General features: G+C 48.6%; 11 non-coding genes and 2 pseudogenes across 11 annotated transcripts; all 13 read right to left on the reverse strand.

Annotated features, from left to right (window-relative positions):
* Positions 1-254: 254 nt before the first annotated feature.
* On the reverse strand, positions 255-446 carry LOC119883892. Its single transcript, XR_005440845.1, has one exon. It is a non-coding gene; the product is annotated as a U2 spliceosomal RNA (small nuclear RNA).
* Positions 447-629: 183 nt separating this feature from the next.
* LOC119883814 lies at positions 630-742 on the reverse strand. Its single transcript, XR_005440771.1, has one exon. It is a non-coding gene; the product is annotated as a U5 spliceosomal RNA (small nuclear RNA).
* Positions 743-1711: 969 nt separating this feature from the next.
* Positions 1712-1903, reverse strand: LOC119883909. Its single transcript, XR_005440861.1, has one exon. It is a non-coding gene; the product is annotated as a U2 spliceosomal RNA (small nuclear RNA).
* Positions 1904-2086: 183 nt separating this feature from the next.
* On the reverse strand, positions 2087-2199 carry LOC119883815. Its single transcript, XR_005440772.1, has one exon. It is a non-coding gene; the product is annotated as a U5 spliceosomal RNA (small nuclear RNA).
* Positions 2200-3168: 969 nt separating this feature from the next.
* Positions 3169-3351, reverse strand: LOC119883799. The gene has a single exon (XR_005440763.1). It is a non-coding gene; the product is annotated as a U2 spliceosomal RNA (small nuclear RNA).
* A 5441-nt stretch (positions 3352-8792) lies between these two features.
* On the reverse strand, positions 8793-8905 carry LOC119883817. Its single transcript, XR_005440774.1, has one exon. It is a non-coding gene; the product is annotated as a U5 spliceosomal RNA (small nuclear RNA).
* Positions 8906-9873: 968 nt separating this feature from the next.
* Positions 9874-10065, reverse strand: LOC119883921. Its single transcript, XR_005440872.1, has one exon. It is a non-coding gene; the product is annotated as a U2 spliceosomal RNA (small nuclear RNA).
* Positions 10066-10248: 183 nt separating this feature from the next.
* Positions 10249-10361, reverse strand: LOC119883818. The gene has a single exon (XR_005440775.1). It is a non-coding gene; the product is annotated as a U5 spliceosomal RNA (small nuclear RNA).
* A 969-nt stretch (positions 10362-11330) lies between these two features.
* On the reverse strand, positions 11331-11509 carry LOC119883800 (annotated as a pseudogene).
* A 5439-nt stretch (positions 11510-16948) lies between these two features.
* Positions 16949-17061, reverse strand: LOC119883819. Its single transcript, XR_005440776.1, has one exon. It is a non-coding gene; the product is annotated as a U5 spliceosomal RNA (small nuclear RNA).
* Positions 17062-18027: 966 nt separating this feature from the next.
* Positions 18028-18218, reverse strand: LOC119883934. The gene has a single exon (XR_005440885.1). It is a non-coding gene; the product is annotated as a U2 spliceosomal RNA (small nuclear RNA).
* A 183-nt stretch (positions 18219-18401) lies between these two features.
* On the reverse strand, positions 18402-18514 carry LOC119883820. The gene has a single exon (XR_005440777.1). It is a non-coding gene; the product is annotated as a U5 spliceosomal RNA (small nuclear RNA).
* Positions 18515-19483: 969 nt separating this feature from the next.
* On the reverse strand, positions 19484-19660 carry LOC119883791 (annotated as a pseudogene).
* Positions 19661-20602: the final 942 nt, after the last annotated feature.

Below are 20602 nucleotides of genomic sequence, written 5' to 3' on the forward strand. Positions count from 1 at the left end.
ACCGAGCATCCGAAATACTCGGGCTCTCGATGACGAGTGGGAGAAAGGGAGGGGAAGTGCAGGGCACATTTAACAGCCATGCCGGTCCCAAATATCCCCTCGTCGTCTGCCAATCATAAAGTGCAAATCTCGCTGCCTTCTTCGAGGCTTCAGCTGGCCGCCCCCCCTCGACTGGCGCCTTTTTCGGGCCGGCGTCCGGCAGAGCGACGAACCTCTGCGTTTGGGTCAGTATTTTGGTTTTACACAAGGCAGGAGAAGGGTGCACCGCCCCCGGAGGCACTGCAATACCGGGTCGATGCGTGGAGTGGACGGAGCAAGCCCCTCGTCTCAGCTCCCGGTGCTAAAAATCCATTTAATATGTTGCCCCCTTATAGGGGACATATCAGATATTAAACTGATAAGAACAGATACTACACTTGATCTTAGCCAAAAGGCCGAGAAGCGATAACCCCCGCTGGTTGCTTCCAGCGCCCACCTCCCGGAGCAGTTCTCCCCCTGCCGTGGCGCAGTGGTTTCAACTGCGCATAACAACGGCTGAGTCTCAGCACCTCCTCCCGAGCGCGCCTCGTCGCACCGCTCAACCTTGCCGGGGGCGGCGTTTTATTTCCTTTTCACAAACGCACGAGGCTCGGCCACACGGCAGAGCCTGCCAAAAATAGTTTTAACTCATTGGCGTCCCTCTCCACGGAAGTCTTTAGTAAAAGGCGAAAGACTTGTACGTTATGAAGAGAAACCCGAGTAAGTACGGGCCCCTCCTCCAGAGCCGCCGACGAGCCTAGTCGTCCCGGCCACTACCCTCACGGTAAGCCTCACTCTGCCTCTCGAGTCCCAAGTACCAGGCCACGCCCGTTCCCCTACCCCTCCCCAGGTCATGGCAGGCTCTATCCAATCGGGCTGCGGAGAGACGAAGGCCTGGCTTTTGGACAGAGGCTACCGAACGACTCGGGCTCTTGTAGCCTCTCGATGACGAGTGAGAGAAAGGGAGGGGAAATGTGGCCGATCGCTTCTCGGCCTTTTGGCCAAGACTGCAATGGCCTCCTCTTTCTGGTTAAAACCTTTGCCGGTTTGGGGCTTCGTTTTGTGTCACCAGCTTTTCTGGGAGGAGATTCACCTCATTCCTTGTGAATAAAATTTCAACTTTGCCGTAGCTGAAAAACTTTTGCAACAAGGAATTCATTGGTCCCGAGGACTGCCTACCTGTCCTCTGCCGGACTGCCACCTTGACCAGACCAAAGACGAGAAGGTAAGTGTGTTTTATTCACCGATTTAGCAGTTGTAGCAGGTTTTCTTGCTTCATTTGAGGTGTTTTAGTTTCTTGTATCCTTTCTACGCTGCGGTTCCTCCACCGTGTTGGCCAACCGTGCCGGGCCTACGGAGGCGCCGCAGTGTCCCCTCCCCACCTTCTGAGAGGCTCTATCCAATCGGAGAAATGAAGGCCTGGCTTTTGGACACAGGCTACCGAGCATCCGAAATACTCGGGCTCTCGATGACGAGTGGGAGAAAGGGAGGGGAAGTGCAGGGCACATTTAACAGCCATGCCGGTCCCAAATATCCCCTCGTCGTCTGCCAATCATAAAGTGCAAATCTCGCTGCCTTCTTCGAGGCTTCAGCTGGCCGCCCCCCCTCGACTGGCGCCTTTTTCGGGCCGGCGTCCGGCAGAGCGACGAACCTCTGCGTTTGGGTCAGTATTTTGGTTTTACACAAGGCAGGAGAAGGGTGCACCGCCCCCGGAGGCACTGCAATACCGGGTCGATGCGTGGAGTGGACGGAGCAAGCCCCTCGTCTCAGCTCCCGGTGCTAAAAATCCATTTAATATGTTGCCCCCTTATAGGGGACATATCAGATATTAAACTGATAAGAACAGATACTACACTTGATCTTAGCCAAAAGGCCGAGAAGCGATAACCCCCGCTGGTTGCTTCCAGCGCCCACCTCCCGGAGCAGTTCTCCCCCTGCCGTGGCGCAGTGGTTTCAACTGCGCATAACAACGGCTGAGTCTCAGCACCTCCTCCCGAGCGCGCCTCGTCGCACCGCTCAACCTTGCCGGGGGCGGCGTTTTATTTCCTTTTCACAAACGCACGAGGCTCGGCCACACGGCAGAGCCTGCCAAAAATAGTTTTAACTCATTGGCGTCCCTCTCCACGGAAGTCTTTAGTAAAAGGCGAAAGACTTGTACGTTATGAAGAGAAACCCGAGTAAGTACGGGCCCCTCCTCCAGAGCCGCCGACGAGCCTAGTCGTCCCGGCCACTACCCTCACGGTAAGCCTCACTCTGCCTCTCGAGTCCCAAGTACCAGGCCACGCCCGTTCCCCTACCCCTCCCCAGGTCATGGCAGGCTCTATCCAATCGGGCTGCGGAGAGACGAAGGCCTGGCTTTTGGACAGAGGCTACCGAACGACTCGGGCTCTTGTAGCCTCTCGATGACGAGTGAGAGAAAGGGAGGGGAAATGTGGCCGATCGCTTCTCGGCCTTTTGGCCAAGACTGCAATGGCCTCCTCTTTCTGGTTAAAACCTTTGCCGGTTTGGGGCTTCGTTTTGTGTCACCAGCTTTTCTGGGAGGAGATTCACCTCATTCCTTGTGAATAAAATTTCAACTTTGCCGTAGCTGAAAAACTTTTGCAACAAGGAATTCATTGGTCCCGAGGACTGCCTACCTGTCCTCTGCCGGACTGCCACCTTGACCAGACCAAAGACGAGAAGGTAAGTGTGTTTTATTCACCGATTTAGCAGTTGTAGCAGGTTTTCTTGCTTCATTTGAGGTGTTTTAGTTTCTTGTATCCTTTCTACGCTGCGGTTCCTCCACCGTGTTGGCCAACCGTGCCGGGCCTACGGAGGCGCCGCAGTGTCCCCTCCCCACCTTCTGAGAGGCTCTATCCAATCGGAGAAATGAAGGCCTGGCTTTTGGACACAGGCTACCGAGCATCCGAAATACTCGGGCTCTCGATGACGAGTGGGAGAAAGGGAGGGGAAGTGCAGGGCACATTTAACAGCCATGCCGGTCCCAAATATCCCCTCGTCGTCTGCCAATCATAAAGTGCAAATCTCGCTGCCTTCTTCGAGGCTTCAGCTGGCCGCCCCCCCTCGACTGGCGCCTTTTTCGGGCCGGCGTCCGGCAGAGCGACGAACCTCTGCGTTTGGGTCAGTATTTTGGTTTTACACAAGGCAGGAGAAGGGTGCACCGCCCCCGGAGGCACTGCAATACCGGGTCGATGCGTGGAGTGGACGGAGCAAGCCCCTCGTCTCAGCTCCCGGTGCTAAAAATCCATTTAATATGTTGCCCCCTTATAGGGGACATATCAGATATTAAACTGATAAGAACAGATTTTTTTTTTTTTTTTTTGGAAAATATAATTTATTTGTGACATAAACATTCAATACACACATTTCAGTACTTACATCCCACCTATATTAATCCCACATCCAACACAAAACAACAATCCTCCCCCTCGGCATCTCTATACACAGTGTCCCTTTGTTACCTTAATTAGTAAAAAAAAAAAAAAAAAAAAAACGACATCAACAAAACACAAGGTATACATCAATAACTCATGGAACCCAGTTCTCGAGCCCTCTCTTTTTTTCTTTTTTTCCCATTACGATGCATGGCATGTATGCATGAAGAGACCATAACAAAACCACTCCCATAACCATCATAATAAATCCACAACACCTTCTGTTGACCTCTATGAATTACCATAAATCATTTTCCATCTGTCTTTGATCGAGTCAATACCCCATTTTCTGATCTCTAATTGGTATCGCCTCTCTATTGAGTCTTCAATGCTCTTTATAGTTCCCAACACTGACCACTTGCTTCCTCCATTTAGCCCATCACATCTTACCTCCCACAACTTGTACTTTACTATAGATACGAGAAGCACTACTTTATGCAGTTTCTCCCTCTCCATATTAAATTCCATGTAAAGAACCCCTTCCCATGTCATATCCCTCAAAGACACAAACTTTTTACCCAACCCCTCCCAAATTTGTTGTGCGAAAAAACACTCAAATAATGCATGTTCCACCGTTTCTTTTCCCAAACATCCCTCTCTTGGACAGTACTTACTTCTTGTTAGGCCGTGATTAAACAAGGTGTTTCTTACTGCTAATCTCCTGTGAAGCACCAACCAATTAAAATCTTTCAACTGATTGTCCAACTGCTTAAACTGTGTTCTCTTCCATACTTCAGAAGGAATATGAACAGTTTCTCTTGGGTTGAACCTGGCCATCAATTCCTCATACAGTTTTCTATGATTGAGTACTAAATGACTATCCCAACACTCCTTGTACTTCTTTGCCCAACTGATTATTCCTTTATAGTACAAAGGCATAACCTCAGCTTTGGGAGACCTGTTATCCCATGCTACCCCTAAGGGCCTCAAATGCATAGCAAGCCAAAATTTCATTAAAGAGTGACATTTATGTTTTGGAGGTGACATAGTTATTTTACAGATATTTGAAAAAAAAATCACGTTCAACTTCAACCTGACATTTGGCATGTCTTTACCTCCTCTCTCAATGGGCTGGTACATTATTTCTCTTTTAATATATTCATACCCTCCCCACATGAAATTAAACAACATCCTTTGCAACTTTAAGCAAATCATTGCCGTCATGGGAAAAACACATGCCACATGAAGTAAGGCTGGCAATATATCGGCTTTTATAGCTAGGACTTTGCCACTGAATGACAGTTTTCTCAATTTCCACATGTTGAGCTTTGATAGCACTTTAGCTAATCTTACCTCCCAATTACTTTCAACATCATCCTTATTACCAAAGGATATACCCAATAATGTCATCGGCCCCGCGCACAGGGCAAGCCCATATGGCTTGTCATTCCTATCCTTCCACCTTCCCAGATATTTAATCAGTGACTTCCCTTTATTAATCCTAGACCCTGAAGCACTCGAGAACACTTCAATAACATTAATAGCTTCCTTTAAACAAAAGTCATTTTCTAAATACAATACAGTGTCGTCTGCAAACTGAGATATAACCAATGTTTCCCCACCTGGCAACGGTAGACCCCTGATTTTAGCATTTTTTCTAATTGCACATGCCAAAATTTCAATAAACACAACATACAAAGGGGCTGATGCAGGGCACCCCTGCCTGACGCCCCTGGTTTGCTTAAACAAAACTCCCATGTTGCCATTGACATTAACTCTACTTCCTACCTCTGTGTATAAAATCTTCAGCCAACTTCTAAATCTTTTACCAAACCCAAATCTTTCCAAAATCCTAAATAAAAATTTGTGATTGACCCTATCAAAAGCTTTTTCCTGATCAAGACTGAGCACAATAAGGGGAAAATTTCTATCCTCGGAATAGGCTAGTACATCTCTGTGCATTTGCAGATTCCATTGTATCTGTCTGCCTTGTACTGCACAAGTTTGATCCAGTCCTATAATGAACTCCAAGGCGGATACCAACCTGTTTGTTAGAATTTTACTAAAAATCTTATAATCTGTGCACAACATCGTTAAGGGTCTGTAGTTGGATATATCTCGAACGTCCCCTTTTTTATATAGCAGGGAAATCACCCCCTCTCTCATTGTGCTCCCCATTATCCCAGATGTGCAAATGAAAGTAAACAAATCTAACAACTGAGGCCCAATATCTTCCCAGAAAACCAAGTAAAATTCTTTTGTAAGTCCATCCACTCCTGGCACCTTCCCTTTCTTTAAAGACTGAAGCGCCTTCAAAATTTCTTCCAATTGTATGTCTTTATCCAACTCTAGTTTCAGATAGTCGGGGATTGAGCTATCTACATTATTCAACAGCAGTGAACCCTTACTATAATCTACTATTTCTGCGCTAAAAAACTTGGAATAATTACCCGAAGCAATTTCTACCAGCCCTTCCGGATCGTCAATTTCCTCCCCTCGTTCATTTAGAAGGGAGGCTATTCTCCTTCTCTTTGCCCGTACTTTAGACTGCTTGAAAAAATAGGATGAACATTTCTCATCCTTTTCCCATTTTTCATCAAGACTCCTGAATTTATAAGCCTCAGCCCTCTTATGAAAAAATAGCCTCTGCTCGTTTTGCCAGCGTTTCAATAATTCCTCATCTATGCGCTCACCAGTGTTTTGTTGTGCCATTAAATTTTCTATTGATTTTTGCAATTGATAATATTCTTTAAACTCCGCTTTTCTGGATTCTTTTGAGTACACCTGTATGTAATGTTTAATACGGACCTTTGTGCTTTCCCACCATCCAGATACATTACCATAAAACATCTTCATTTTAATGCACTCCTTGAAGAAACTCCTGAACCCTACCCTAAACTGCCGGGCTCCAAGAATACTGTTATTCAATTTCCAGTACCCTTTCCCAAAACATGTCACCTTCAGGTTTAATACAACAGAGAGCATGTTGTGATCTGAGTAGAAAACAGGTGACACTTGTGCCTCAAACACCTGAAAATCTAACGGACAAAAAATATAATCTATTCTACTCCGTGCCCCTCTACTGTTTCCCCATGTGAAACCAGGGTCATCAGAGTTAAAACTCCTAAAACTATCAACTAAACTGTACTTTTTTACCAAACTATGGAAGTTAACTCCCATGTTTTTGCCCTCACTAGGAGAGTTGAAATCACCTCCAACGATTACATGACGATTGGTCATGAAAACGGTGTCTAACTTAAGAAATAGCTCATTTCGTTCTTTTGGTGCAGCATGGGCATATATATTTACCACTCTTAAACTCTTACCCTTCCAGTCAACATCTGTGACCAAAACCCTCCCCTGTATCACAGAAAAACTCCCGACTATTTTAACTTCCACATTCCCACTTAACGTCCCCACCCCAGATGAGTGAACACCCCCAATGCTCCATCTAGAGTCCCCTTTAACCCACTCTTTTGTGAACCCCTTCACATCCTCCACAGTCTTTAGGTGGACCTCTTGCAAGAGGCACAAAGAAAAATCCACTGAACTTAAATGAGAAAAAACTACTGCTCTCTTTGATGCATTTCTCAACCCCCTCACATTTATAGTTAATATATGAAATAAAGACAGACTATGCAAAAAAAAGAAAAATGGAGGAAGTGACAGAAAAAAAAGGAGCCCAAAACAGTATGCTCACTCACGTTGCTCTTTCCACCAATCATGGCAGAAAGTCCTCCTCATCTGGCTCCTTCAGTGGGAAAGAGCACTCTGAACTGGAAGGGCTATCTTCTGAGAGTACGGGGCAGCTTCTCGGGGCAGGAGGAGCATCCGAGGAGAATACAGCTATGCAGGGAGGCTCTCCTGGGACACCGCTGGCTGGAACCTTACTACTGGACGATGCAGTCATGCCTTTCTGGGTTAACGCCTCCCCAGCTTCCTCACTCTCCAGGCAATCGTCCACAGCTGCCGCAGCGCTGCCCCCCTCCTTTGCCGCATTGTCAGTGATCTCATGCACCTGTCCAGTCTCCTTTCCCTCCTGCATTTCTTCCCAAACCTCAGAAACAAGTACCCCAAACCTGTTCGCCTCAACGAGCAGAGGAGAGGATGGTGGTGAAAGCAACAAGCTCGTCTTTGCCCTCTTTCTCTTACTTTTTCCTCCTTTCTTCCCCGCGACCCACTCAATAACAGAAGAAGCCTCCTCCAAACTCTCAGCTTCCCCCCCCTGCTTCCCCCAGGCGTCCTCGCTCTCTGCCTGGACTGACACCACCTCCGGTGCATCTGCCCCCTTTGTCTCCACCACTCCTCCCGTGAGCTCGGCAATTACGTCCTCAATTGCTCTTAAGGATGTGGAGCGTGGGTCGTCACATGCGGGTCCATCCCTGTGTTGCGCACCTGGGGCCACCGACTCCCGTCTGGCAGCACGTGCATACGAAGACCCCACTTCTGGGCAATGCCCAAATAAATGTCCTTCCAGCCCACATAAACTACATTTTTTTGGCTGATCACAATTTCTCATGGTGTGTCCCAAACTATCACAGTTTCTGCACCGCACCTGTCTGCAAGACCTTGCCAGGTGTCCATATGAAGCACATTGCCTGCAGTACAGCGGCTGACCCCCATAGACTAGGAAACCTCTATGGGAGCCAATGGTGAAGGTAGTGGGGGGATGGCAAAAACCATCATAACCATTCGGGTCTTCCTTCAGCATGACCCGGAATTGCCGTTTTCCGGTCCATATCCCCAGCACATCCTTAATGTCTCCCATACTTGTTAACACAGTCACGTACCTGGCAAGAAAATACCTGGTTGCTTCCTCTGACACCCAAGGGTTGTAAATGTGCACAGTCACAATGCGCTCACCAGTACGACACAGGCTGAGCACCCTGAAGTTTTTCAGCAATCCGTCTGCCAATCGAAGTGCTAATCCTTTCACCTCCTCCATCTTGGTAACGGTGTAAAACGTGACGTCGTAATACTTGTCCGTGGCGTTTTTCTGCAGACACAGAAGGTCGTCAATCTTGAGGCACAGAGCTCCAAACAGAATGGCTTGTCCAAAAATCTTTCTCTCCATTAACTCGTCGGTACTGTTCCACACAAACCTAAGCGTATTTTTCAGCACGGCATGCACCTGCTGTGAGTTAGCTGACGATGTCATTGTAGACTGTCAACAGATCCTCCTCTTACTCAATCTTAGCCAAAAGGCCGAGAAGCGATAACCCCCGCTGGTTGCTTCCAGCGCCCACCTCCCGGAGCAGTTCTCCCCCTGCCGTGGCGCAGTGGTTTCAACTGCGCATAACAACGGCTGAGTCTCAGCACCTCCTCCCGAGCGCGCCTCGTCGCACCGCTCAACCTTGCCGGGGGCGGCGTTTTATTTCCTTTTCACAAACGCACGAGGCTCGGCCACACGGCAGAGCCTGCCAAAAATAGTTTTAACTCATTGGCGTCCCTCTCCACGGAAGTCTTTAGTAAAAGGCGAAAGACTTGTACGTTATGAAGAGAAACCCGAGTAAGTACGGGCCCCTCCTCCAGAGCCGCCGACGAGCCTAGTCGTCCCGGCCACTACCCTCACGGTAAGCCTCACTCTGCCTCTCGAGTCCCAAGTACCAGGCCACGCCCGTTCCCCTACCCCTCCCCAGGTCATGGCAGGCTCTATCCAATCGGGCTGCGGAGAGACGAAGGCCTGGCTTTTGGACAGAGGCTACCGAACGACTCGGGCTCTTGTAGCCTCTCGATGACGAGTGAGAGAAAGGGAGGGGAAATGTGGCCGATCGCTTCTCGGCCTTTTGGCCAAGACTGCAATGGCCTCCTCTTTCTGGTTAAAACCTTTGCCGGTTTGGGGCTTCGTTTTGTGTCACCAGCTTTTCTGGGAGGAGATTCACCTCATTCCTTGTGAATAAAATTTCAACTTTGCCGTAGCTGAAAAACTTTTGCAACAAGGAATTCATTGGTCCCGAGGACTGCCTACCTGTCCTCTGCCGGACTGCCACCTTGACCAGACCAAAGACGAGAAGGTAAGTGTGTTTTATTCACCGATTTAGCAGTTGTAGCAGGTTTTCTTGCTTCATTTGAGGTGTTTTAGTTTCTTGTATCCTTTCTACGCTGCGGTTCCTCCACCGTGTTGGCCAACCGTGCCGGGCCTACGGAGGCGCCGCAGTGTCCCCTCCCCACCTTCTGAGAGGCTCTATCCAATCGGAGAAATGAAGGCCTGGCTTTTGGACACAGGCTACCGAGCATCCGAAATACTCGGGCTCTCGATGACGAGTGGGAGAAAGGGAGGGGAAGTGCAGGGCACATTTAACAGCCATGCCGGTCCCAAATATCCCCTCGTCGTCTGCCAATCATAAAGTGCAAATCTCGCTGCCTTCTTCGAGGCTTCAGCTGGCCGCCCCCCCTCGACTGGCGCCTTTTTCGGGCCGGCGTCCGGCAGAGCGACGACCTCTGCGTTTGGGTCAGTATTTTGGTTTTACACAAGGCAGGAGAAGGGTGCACCGCCCCCGGAGGCACTGCAATACCGGGTCGATGCGTGGAGTGGACGGAGCAAGCCCCTCGTCTCAGCTCCCGGTGCTAAAAATCCATTTAATATGTTGCCCCCTTATAGGGGACATATCAGATATTAAACTGATAAGAACAGATACTACACTTGATCTTAGCCAAAAGGCCGAGAAGCGATAACCCCCGCTGGTTGCTTCCAGCGCCCACCTCCCGGAGCAGTTCTCCCCCTGCCGTGGCGCAGTGGTTTCAACTGCGCATAACAACGGCTGAGTCTCAGCACCTCCTCCCGAGCGCGCCTCGTCGCACCGCTCAACCTTGCCGGGGGCGGCGTTTTATTTCCTTTTCACAAACGCACGAGGCTCGGCCACACGGCAGAGCCTGCCAAAAATAGTTTTAACTCATTGGCGTCCCTCTCCACGGAAGTCTTTAGTAAAAGGCGAAAGACTTGTACGTTATGAAGAGAAACCCGAGTAAGTACGGGCCCCTCCTCCAGAGCCGCCGACGAGCCTAGTCGTCCCGGCCACTACCCTCACGGTAAGCCTCACTCTGCCTCTCGAGTCCCAAGTACCAGGCCACGCCCGTTCCCCTACCCCTCCCCAGGTCATGGCAGGCTCTATCCAATCGGGCTGCGGAGAGACGAAGGCCTGGCTTTTGGACAGAGGCTACCGAACGACTCGGGCTCTTGTAGCCTCTCGATGACGAGTGAGAGAAAGGGAGGGGAAATGTGGCCGATCGCTTCTCGGCCTTTTGGCCAAGACTGCAATGGCCTCCTCTTTCTGGTTAAAACCTTTGCCGGTTTGGGGCTTCGTTTTGTGTCACCAGCTTTTCTGGGAGGAGATTCACCTCATTCCTTGTGAATAAAATTTCAACTTTGCCGTAGCTGAAAAACTTTTGCAACAAGGAATTCATTGGTCCCGAGGACTGCCTACCTGTCCTCTGCCGGACTGCCACCTTGACCAGACCAAAGACGAGAAGGTAAGTGTGTTTTATTCACCGATTTAGCAGTTGTAGCAGGTTTTCTTGCTTCATTTGAGGTGTTTTAGTTTCTTGTATCCTTTCTACGCTGCGGTTCCTCCACCGTGTTGGCCAACCGTGCCGGGCCTACGGAGGCGCCGCAGTGTCCCCTCCCCACCTTCTGAGAGGCTCTATCCAATCGGAGAAATGAAGGCCTGGCTTTTGGACACAGGCTACCGAGCATCCGAAATACTCGGGCTCTCGATGACGAGTGGGAGAAAGGGAGGGGAAGTGCAGGGCACATTTAACAGCCATGCCGGTCCCAAATATCCCCTCGTCGTCTGCCAATCATAAAGTGCAAATCTCGCTGCCTTCTTCGAGGCTTCAGCTGGCCGCCCCCCCTCGACTGGCGCCTTTTTCGGGCCGGCGTCCGGCAGAGCGACGAACCTCTGCGTTTGGGTCAGTATTTTGGTTTTACACAAGGCAGGAGAAGGGTGCACCGCCCCCGGAGGCACTGCAATACCGGGTCGATGCGTGGAGTGGACGGAGCAAGCCCCTCGTCTCAGCTCCCGGTGCTAAAAATCCATTTAATATGTTGCCCCCTTATAGGGGACATATCAGATATTAAACTGATAAGAACAGATTTTTTTTTTTTTTGGAAAATATAATTTATTTGTGACATAAACATTCAATACACACATTTCAGTACTTACATCCCACCTATATTAATCCCACATCCAACACAAAACAACAATCCTCCCCCTCGGCATCTCTATACACAGTGTCCCTTTGTTACCTTAATTAGTAAAAAAAAAAAAAAAAAAAAAAAACGACATCAACAAAACACAAGGTATACATCAATAACTCATGGAACCCAGTTCTCGAGCCCTCTCTTTTTTTCTTTTTTTCCCATTACGATGCATGGCATGTATGCATGAAGAGACCATAACAAAACCACTCCCATAACCATCATAATAAATCCACAACACCTTCTGTTGACCTCTATGAATTACCATAAATCATTTTCCATCTGTCTTTGATCGAGTCAATACCCCATTTTCTGATCTCTAATTGGTATCGCCTCTCTATTGAGTCTTCAATGCTCTTTATAGTTCCCAACACTGACCACTTGCTTCCTCCATTTAGCCCATCACATCTTACCTCCCACAACTTGTACTTTACTATAGATACGAGAAGCACTACTTTATGCAGTTTCTCCCTCTCCATATTAAATTCCATGTAAAGAACCCCTTCCCATGTCATATCCCTCAAAGACACAAACTTTTTACCCAACCCCTCCCAAATTTGTTGTGCGAAAAAACACTCAAATAATGCATGTTCCACCGTTTCTTTTCCCAAACATCCCTCTCTTGGACAGTACTTACTTCTTGTTAGGCCGTGATTAAACAAGGTGTTTCTTACTGCTAATCTCCTGTGAAGCACCAACCAATTAAAATCTTTCAACTGATTGTCCAACTGCTTAAACTGTGTTCTCTTCCATACTTCAGAAGGAATATGAACAGTTTCTCTTGGGTTGAACCTGGCCATCAATTCCTCATACAGTTTTCTATGATTGAGTACTAAATGACTATCCCAACACTCCTTGTACTTCTTTGCCCAACTGATTATTCCTTTATAGTACAAAGGCATAACCTCAGCTTTGGGAGACCTGTTATCCCATGCTACCCCTAAGGGCCTCAAATGCATAGCAAGCCAAAATTTCATTAAAGAGTGACATTTATGTTTTGGAGGTGACATAGTTATTTTACAGATATTTGAAAAAAAAATCACGTTCAACTTCAACCTGACATTTGGCATGTCTTTACCTCCTCTCTCAATGGGCTGGTACATTATTTCTCTTTTAATATATTCATACCCTCCCCACATGAAATTAAACAACATCCTTTGCAACTTTAAGCAAATCATTGCCGTCATGGGAAAAACACATGCCACATGAAGTAAGGCTGGCAATATATCGGCTTTTATAGCTAGGACTTTGCCACTGAATGACAGTTTTCTCAATTTCCACATGTTGAGCTTTGATAGCACTTTAGCTAATCTTACCTCCCAATTACTTTCAACATCATCCTTATTACCAAAGGATATACCCAATAATGTCATCGGCCCGCGCACAGGGCAAGCCCATATGGCTTGTCATTCCTATCCTTCCACCTTCCCAGATATTTAATCAGTGACTTCCCTTTATTAATCCTAGACCCTGAAGCACTCGAGAACACTTCAATAACATTAATAGCTTCCTTTAAACAAAAGTCATTTTCTAAATACAATACAGTGTCGTCTGCAAACTGAGATATAACCAATGTTTCCCCACCTGGCAACGGTAGACCCCTGATTTTAGCATTTTTTCTAATTGCACATGCCAAAATTTCAATAAACACAACATACAAAGGGGCTGATGCAGGGCACCCCTGCCTGACGCCCCTGGTTTGCTTAAACAAAACTCCCATGTTGCCATTGACATTAACTCTACTTCCTACCTCTGTGTATAAAATCTTCAGCCAACTTCTAAATCTTTTACCAAACCCAAATCTTTCCAAAATCCTAAATAAAAATTTGTGATTGACCCTATCAAAAGCTTTTTCCTGATCAAGACTGAGCACAATAAGGGGAAAATTTCTATCCTCGGAATAGGCTAGTACATCTCTGTGCATTTGCAGATTCCATTGTATCTGTCTGCCTTGTACTGCACAAGTTTGATCCAGTCCTATAATGAACTCCAAGGCGGATACCAACCTGTTTGTTAGAATTTTACTAAAAATCTTATAATCTGTGCACAACATCGTTAAGGGTCTGTAGTTGGATATATCTCGAACGTCCCCTTTTTTATATAGCAGGGAAATCACCCCCTCTCTCATTGTGCTCCCCATTATCCCAGATGTGCAAATGAAAGTAAACAAATCTAACAACTGAGGCCCAATATCTTCCCAGAAAACCAAGTAAAATTCTTTTGTAAGTCCATCCACTCCTGGCACCTTCCCTTTCTTTAAAGACTGAAGCGCCTTCAAAATTTCTTCCAATTGTATGTCTTTATCCAACTCTAGTTTCAGATAGTCGGGGATTGAGCTATCTACATTATTCAACAGCAGTGAACCCTTACTATAATCTACTATTTCTGCGCTAAAAAACTTGGAATAATTACCCGAAGCAATTTCTACCAGCCCTTCCGGATCGTCAATTTCCTCCCCTCGTTCATTTAGAAGGGAGGCTATTCTCCTTCTCTTTGCCCGTACTTTAGACTGCTTGAAAAAATAGGATGAACATTTCTCATCCTTTTCCCATTTTTCATCAAGACTCCTGAATTTATAAGCCTCAGCCCTCTTATGAAAAAATAGCCTCTGCTCGTTTTGCCAGCGTTTCAATAATTCCTCATCTATGCGCTCACCAGTGTTTTGTTGTGCCATTAAATTTTCTATTGATTTTTGCAATTGATAATATTCTTTAAACTCCGCTTTTCTGGATTCTTTTGAGTACACCTGTATGTAATGTTTAATACGGACCTTTGTGCTTTCCCACCATCCAGATACATTACCATAAAACATCTTCATTTTAATGCACTCCTTGAAGAAACTCCTGAACCCTACCCTAAACTGCCGGGCTCCAAGAATACTGTTATTCAATTTCCAGTACCCTTTCCCAAAACATGTCACCTTCAGGTTTAATACAACAGAGAGCATGTTGTGATCTGAGTAGAAAACAGGTGACACTTGTGCCTCAAACACCTGAAAATCTAACGGACAAAAAATATAATCTATTCTACTCCGTGCCCCTCTACTGTTTCCCCATGTGAAACCAGGGTCATCAGAGTTAAAACTCCTAAAACTATCAACTAAACTGTACTTTTTTACCAAACTATGGAAGTTAACTCCCATGTTTTTGCCCTCACTAGGAGAGTTGAAATCACCTCCAACGATTACATGACGATTGGTCATGAAAACGGTGTCTAACTTAAGAAATAGCTCATTTCGTTCTTTTGGTGCAGCATGGGCATATATTTTACCACTCTTAAACTCTTACCCTTCCAGTCAACATCTGTGACCAAAACCCTCCCCTGTATCACAGAAAAACTCCCGACTATTTTAACTTCCACATTCCCACTTAACGTCCCCACCCCAGATGAGTGAACACCCCCAATGCTCCATCTAGAGTCCCCTTTAACCCACTCTTTTGTGAACCCCTTCACATCCTCCACAGTCTTTAGGTGGACCTCTTGCAAGAGGCACAAAGAAAAATCCACTGAACTTAAATGAGAAAAAACTACTGCTCTCTTTGATGCATTTCTCAACCCCCTCACATTTATAGTTAATATATGAAATAAAGACAGACTATGCAAAAAAAAAGAAAAATGGAGGAAGTGACAGAAAAAAAGGAGCCCAAAACAGTATGCTCACTCACGTTGCTCTTTCCACCAATCATGGCAGAAAGTCCTCCTCATCTGGCTCCTTCAGTGGGAAAGAGCACTCTGAACTGGAAGGGCTATCTTCTGAGAGTACGGGGCAGCTTCTCGGGGCAGGAGGAGCATCCGAGGAGAATACAGCTATGCAGGGAGGCTCTCCTGGGACACCGCTAGCTGGAACCTTACTACTGGACGATGCAGTCATGCCTTTCTGGGTTAACGCCTCCCCAGCTTCCTCACTCTCCAGGCAATCGTCCACAGCTGCCGCAGCGCTGCCCCCCTCCTTTGCCGCATTGTCAGTGATCTCATGCACCTGTCCAGTCTCCTTTCCCTCCTGCATTTCTTCCCAAACCTCAGAAACAAGTACCCCAAACCTGTTCGCCTCAACGAGCAGAGGAGAGGATGGTGGTGAAAGCAACAAGCTCGTCTTTGCCCTCTTTCTCTTACTTTTTCCTCCTTTCTTCCCCGCGACCCACTCAATAACAGAAGAAGCCTCCTCCAAACTCTCAGCTTCCCCCCCCTGCTTCCCCCAGGCGTCCTCGCTCTCTGCCTGGACTGACACCACCTCCGGTGCATCTGCCCCCTTTGTCTCCACCACTCCTCCCGTGAGCTCGGCAATTACGTCCTCAATTGCTCTTAAGGATGTGGAGCGTGGGTCGTCACATGCGGGTCCATCCCTGTGTTGCGCACCTGGGGCCACCGACTCCCGTCTGGCAGCACGTGCATACGAAGACCCCACTTCTGGGCAATGCCCAAATAAATGTCCTTCCAGCCCACATAAACTACATTTTTTTGGCTGATCACAATTTCTCATGGTGTGTCCCAAACTATCACAGTTTCTGCACCGCACCTGTCTGCAAGACCTTGCCAGGTGTCCATATGAAGCACATTGCCTGCAGTACAGCGGCTGACCCCCATAGACTAGGAAACCTCTATGGGAGCCAATGGTGAAGGTAGTGGGGGGATGGCAAAAACCATCAAACATTCGGGTCTTCCTTCAGCATGACCCGGAATTGCCGTTTTCCGGTCCATATCCCCAGCACATCCTTAATGTCTCCCATACTTGTTAACACAGTCACGTACCTGGCAAGAAAATACCTGGTTGCTTCCTCTGACACCCAAGGGTTGTAAATGTGCACAGTCACAATGCGCTCACCAGTACGACACAGGCTGAGCACCCTGAAGTTTTTCAGCAATCCGTCTGCCAATCGAAGTGCTAATCCTTTCACCTCCTCCATCTTGGTAACGGTGTAAAACGTGACGTCGTAATACTTGTCCGTGGCGTTTTTCTGCAGACACAGAAGGTCGTCAATCTTGAGGCACAGAGCTCCAAACAGAATGGCTTGTCCAAAAATCTTTCTCTCCATTAACTCGTCGGTACTGTTCCACACAAACCTAAGCGTATTTTTCAGCACGGCATGCACCTGCTGTGAGTTAGCTGACGATGTCATTGTAGACTGTCAACAGATCCTCCTCTTACTCAATCTTAGCCAAAAGGCCGAGAAGCGATAACCCCCGCTGGTTGCTTCCAGCGCCCACCTCCCGGAGCAGTTCTCCCCCTGCCGTGGCGCAGTGGTTTCAACTGCGCATAACAACGGCTGAGTCTCAGCACCTCCTCCCGAGCGCGCCTCGTCGCACCGCTCAACCTTGCCGGGGGCGGCGTTTTATTTCCTTTTCACAAACGCACGAGGCTCGGCCACACGGCAGAGCCTGCCAAAAATAGTTTTAACTCATTGGCGTCCCTCTCCACGGAAGTCTTTAGTAAAAGGCGAAAGACTTGTACGTTATGAAGAGAAACCCGAGTAAGTACGGGCCCCTCCTCCAGAGCCGCCGACGAGCCTAGTCGTCCCGGCCACTACCCTCACGGTAAGCCTCACTCTGCCTCTCGAGTCCCAAGTACCAGGCCACGCCCGTTCCCCTACCCCTCCCCAGGTCATGGCAGGCTCTATCCAATCGGGCTGCGGAGAGACGAAGGCCTGGCTTTTGGACAGAGGCTACCGAACGACTCGGGCTCTTGTAGCCTCTCGATGACGAGTGAGAGAAAGGGAGGGGAAATGTGGCCGATCGCTTCTCGGCCTTTTGGCCAAGACTGCAATGGCCTCCTCTTTCTGGTTAAAACCTTTGCCGGTTTGGGGCTTCGTTTTGTGTCACCAGCTTTTCTGGGAGGAGATTCACCTCATTCCTTGTGAATAAAATTTCAACTTTGCCGTAGCTGAAAAACTTTTGCAACAAGGAATTCATTGGTCCCGAGGACTGCCTACCTGTCCTCTGCCGGACTGCCACCTTGACCAGACCAAAGACGAGAAGGTAAGTGTGTTTTATTCACCGATTTAGCAGTTGTAGCAGGTTTTCTTGCTTCATTTGAGGTGTTTTAGTTTCTTGTATCCTTTCTACGCTGCGGTTCCTCCACCGTGTTGGCCAACCGTGCCGGGCCTACGGAGGCGCCGCAGTGTCCCCTCCCCACCTTCTGAGAGGCTCTATCCAATCGGAGAAATGAAGGCCTGGCTTTTGGACACAGGCTACGAGCATCCGAAATACTCGGGCTCTCGATGACGAGTGGGAGAAAGGGAGGGGAAGTGCAGGGCACATTTAACAGCCATGCCGGTCCCAAATATCCCCTCGTCGTCTGCCAATCATAAAGTGCAAATCTCGCTGCCTTCTTCGAGGCTTCAGCTGGCCGCCCCCCTCGACTGGCGCCTTTTTCGGGCCGGCGTCCGGCAGAGCGACGAACCTCTGCGTTTGGGTCAGTATTTGGTTTTACACAAGGCAGGAGAAGGGTGCACCGCCCCCGGAGGCACTGCAATACCGGGTCGATGCGTGGAGTGGACGGAGCAAGCCCCTCGTCTCAGTCCCGGTGCTAAAAATCCATTTAATATGTTGCCCCCTTATAGGGGACATATCAGATATTAAACTGATAAGAACAGATACTACACTTGATCTTAGCCAAAAGGCCGAGAAGCGATAACCCCCGCTGGTTGCTTCCAGCGCCCACCTCCCGGAGCAGTTCTCCCCCTGCCGTGGCGCAGTGGTTTCAACTGCGCATAACAACGGCTGAGTCTCAGCACCTCCTCCCGAGCGCGCCTCGTCGCACCGCTCAACCTTGCCGGGGGCGGCGTTTTATTTCCTTTTCACAAACGCACGAGGCTCGGCCACACGGCAGAGCCTGCCAAAAATAGTTTTAACTCATTGGCGTCCCTCTCCACGGAAGTCTTTAGTAAAAGGCGAAAGACTTGTACGTTATGAAGAGAAACCCGAGTAAGTACGGGCCCCTCCTCCAGAGCCGCCGACGAGCCTAGTCGTCCCGGCCACTACCCTCACGGTAAGCCTCACTCTGCCTCTCGAGTCCCAAGTACCAGGCCACGCCCGTTCCCCTACCCCTCCCCAGGTCATGGCAGGCTCTATCCAATCGGGCTGCGGAGAGACGAAGGCCTGGCTTTTGGACAGAGGCTACCGAACGACTCGGGCTCTTGTAGCCTCTCGATGACGAGTGAGAGAAAGGGAGGGGAAATGTGGCCGATCGCTTCTCGGCCTTTTGGCCAAGACTGCAATGGCCTCCTCTTTCTGGTTAAAACCTTTGCCGGTTTGGGGCTTCGTTTTGTGTCACCAGCTTTTCTGGGAGGAGATTCACCTCATTCCTTGTGAATAAAATTTCAACTTTGCCGTAGCTGAAAAACTTTTGCAACAAGGAATTCATTGGTCCCGAGGACTGCCTACCTGTCCTCTGCCGGACTGCCACCTTGACCAGACCAAAGACGAGAAGGTAAGTGTGTTTTATTCACCGATTTAGCAGTTGTAGCAGGTTTTCTTGCTTCATTTGAGGTGTTTTAGTTTCTTGTATCCTTTCTACGCTGCGGTTCCTCCACCGTGTTGGCCAACCGTGCCGGGCCTACGGAGGCGCCGCAGTGTCCCCTCCCCACCTTCTGAGAGGCTCTATCCAATCGGAGAAATGAAGGCCTGGCTTTTGGACACAGGCTACCGAGCATCCGAAATACTCGGGCTCTCGATGACGAGTGGGAGAAAGGGAGGGGAAGTGCAGGGCACATTTAACAGCCATGCCGGTCCCAAATATCCCCTCGTCGTCTGCCAATCATAAAGTGCAAATCTCGCTGCCTTCTTCGAGGCTTCAGCTGGCCGCCCCCCCTCGACTGGCGCCTTTTTCGGGCCGGCGTCCGGCAGAGCGACGAACCTCTGCGTTTGGGTCAGTATTTTGGTTTTACACAAGGCAGGAGAAGGGTGCACCGCCCCCGGAGGCACTGCAATACCGGGTCGATGCGTGGAGTGGACGGAGCAAGCCCCTCGTCTCAGCTCCCGGTGCTAAAAATCCATTTAATATGTTGCCCCCTTATAGGGGACATATCAGATATTAAACTGATAAGAACAGATTTTTTTTTCTTTGAGAAAAATTTTATTGACACTCAATTCAAACATGATTCATAATATGTCAATTCCAAGTTACCTTTTAAAATACAACACGTCAATAAATAGATAAATGTTCTCTGTAAAACAACATTTAAAAAAAGTGTTTAAAATGCATTACAGATAACGTCATAAATTAAAGGTATAAAATGGTTTTCAGCTTGTCCATGTCAGTGAGTGTCTCTGTTAAAATGTCTTCAAAGCGGAGTGCATTTGTTAAAATAAAACTCACAAAAATAAATGGATAATAAAAGCTCTTCTCCAAGTCCACTGTTGTGCAGGAGTGTAGTGAGTCCCTATCAAAGGGGAACTCATTCAGCTCCCCCAAACAGATTTGGTCTCTCGGGATCTTGTCCAGGCGCTCAGAGGAGACCCTCACCCTGTAGCTCCTTCCCACCAACCTCACCCGGAGGGTCAGGCCGCCGCTGCCTTGAACTTTCCTTGTGTGGCTCCGGCTCCTCCGTCCGAATGGGCACAGAGGCGATTCTTCTTTGTGGCTGTGTCCTAGGCCCGCCGCCTGCAGCTCTGGCCGTTTGGACCGTTGCTGCGGCCATCCGGATCACAGCCACGGGGGGGATCTGCATGTGCTTTCTTGCCAGCAAGTTTCTGGAGGTCCATATGGCGTCTTTGATGGCGGCTAGGGTGAGCCACTGTTTGGCAAATGTACGTGCTGGTATCTGATTTCCTTGGCTCACCCCGTACAGCACCAGCTGTGGTGTGAGGACCTCCCTTGCTGGCAAGTACGGGAATTGCAAGGAGCCGGCCGTTGCCCACTGTTCTACGGCAGCGCTGCACTCCCAGAGCAGATGCCTTACCGACTCAGGCGCGCCACAACCTGGTCGGGGGCAAGTTGAGTGCGCCGACATGCCCCGGGAGTGCATTACGGACCTGACTGGGAGGATCTCATGAGCCACCATCCATGACAGGTCCC

Source organism: Micropterus salmoides, unplaced genomic scaffold (assembly GCF_014851395.1).
Source record: "Micropterus salmoides isolate LMB-PRFRI ecotype aquatic unplaced genomic scaffold, ASM1485139v1 Ms_hic_scaffold_3029, whole genome shotgun sequence".
NCBI lineage: Eukaryota > Metazoa > Chordata > Actinopteri > Centrarchiformes > Centrarchidae > Micropterus > Micropterus salmoides.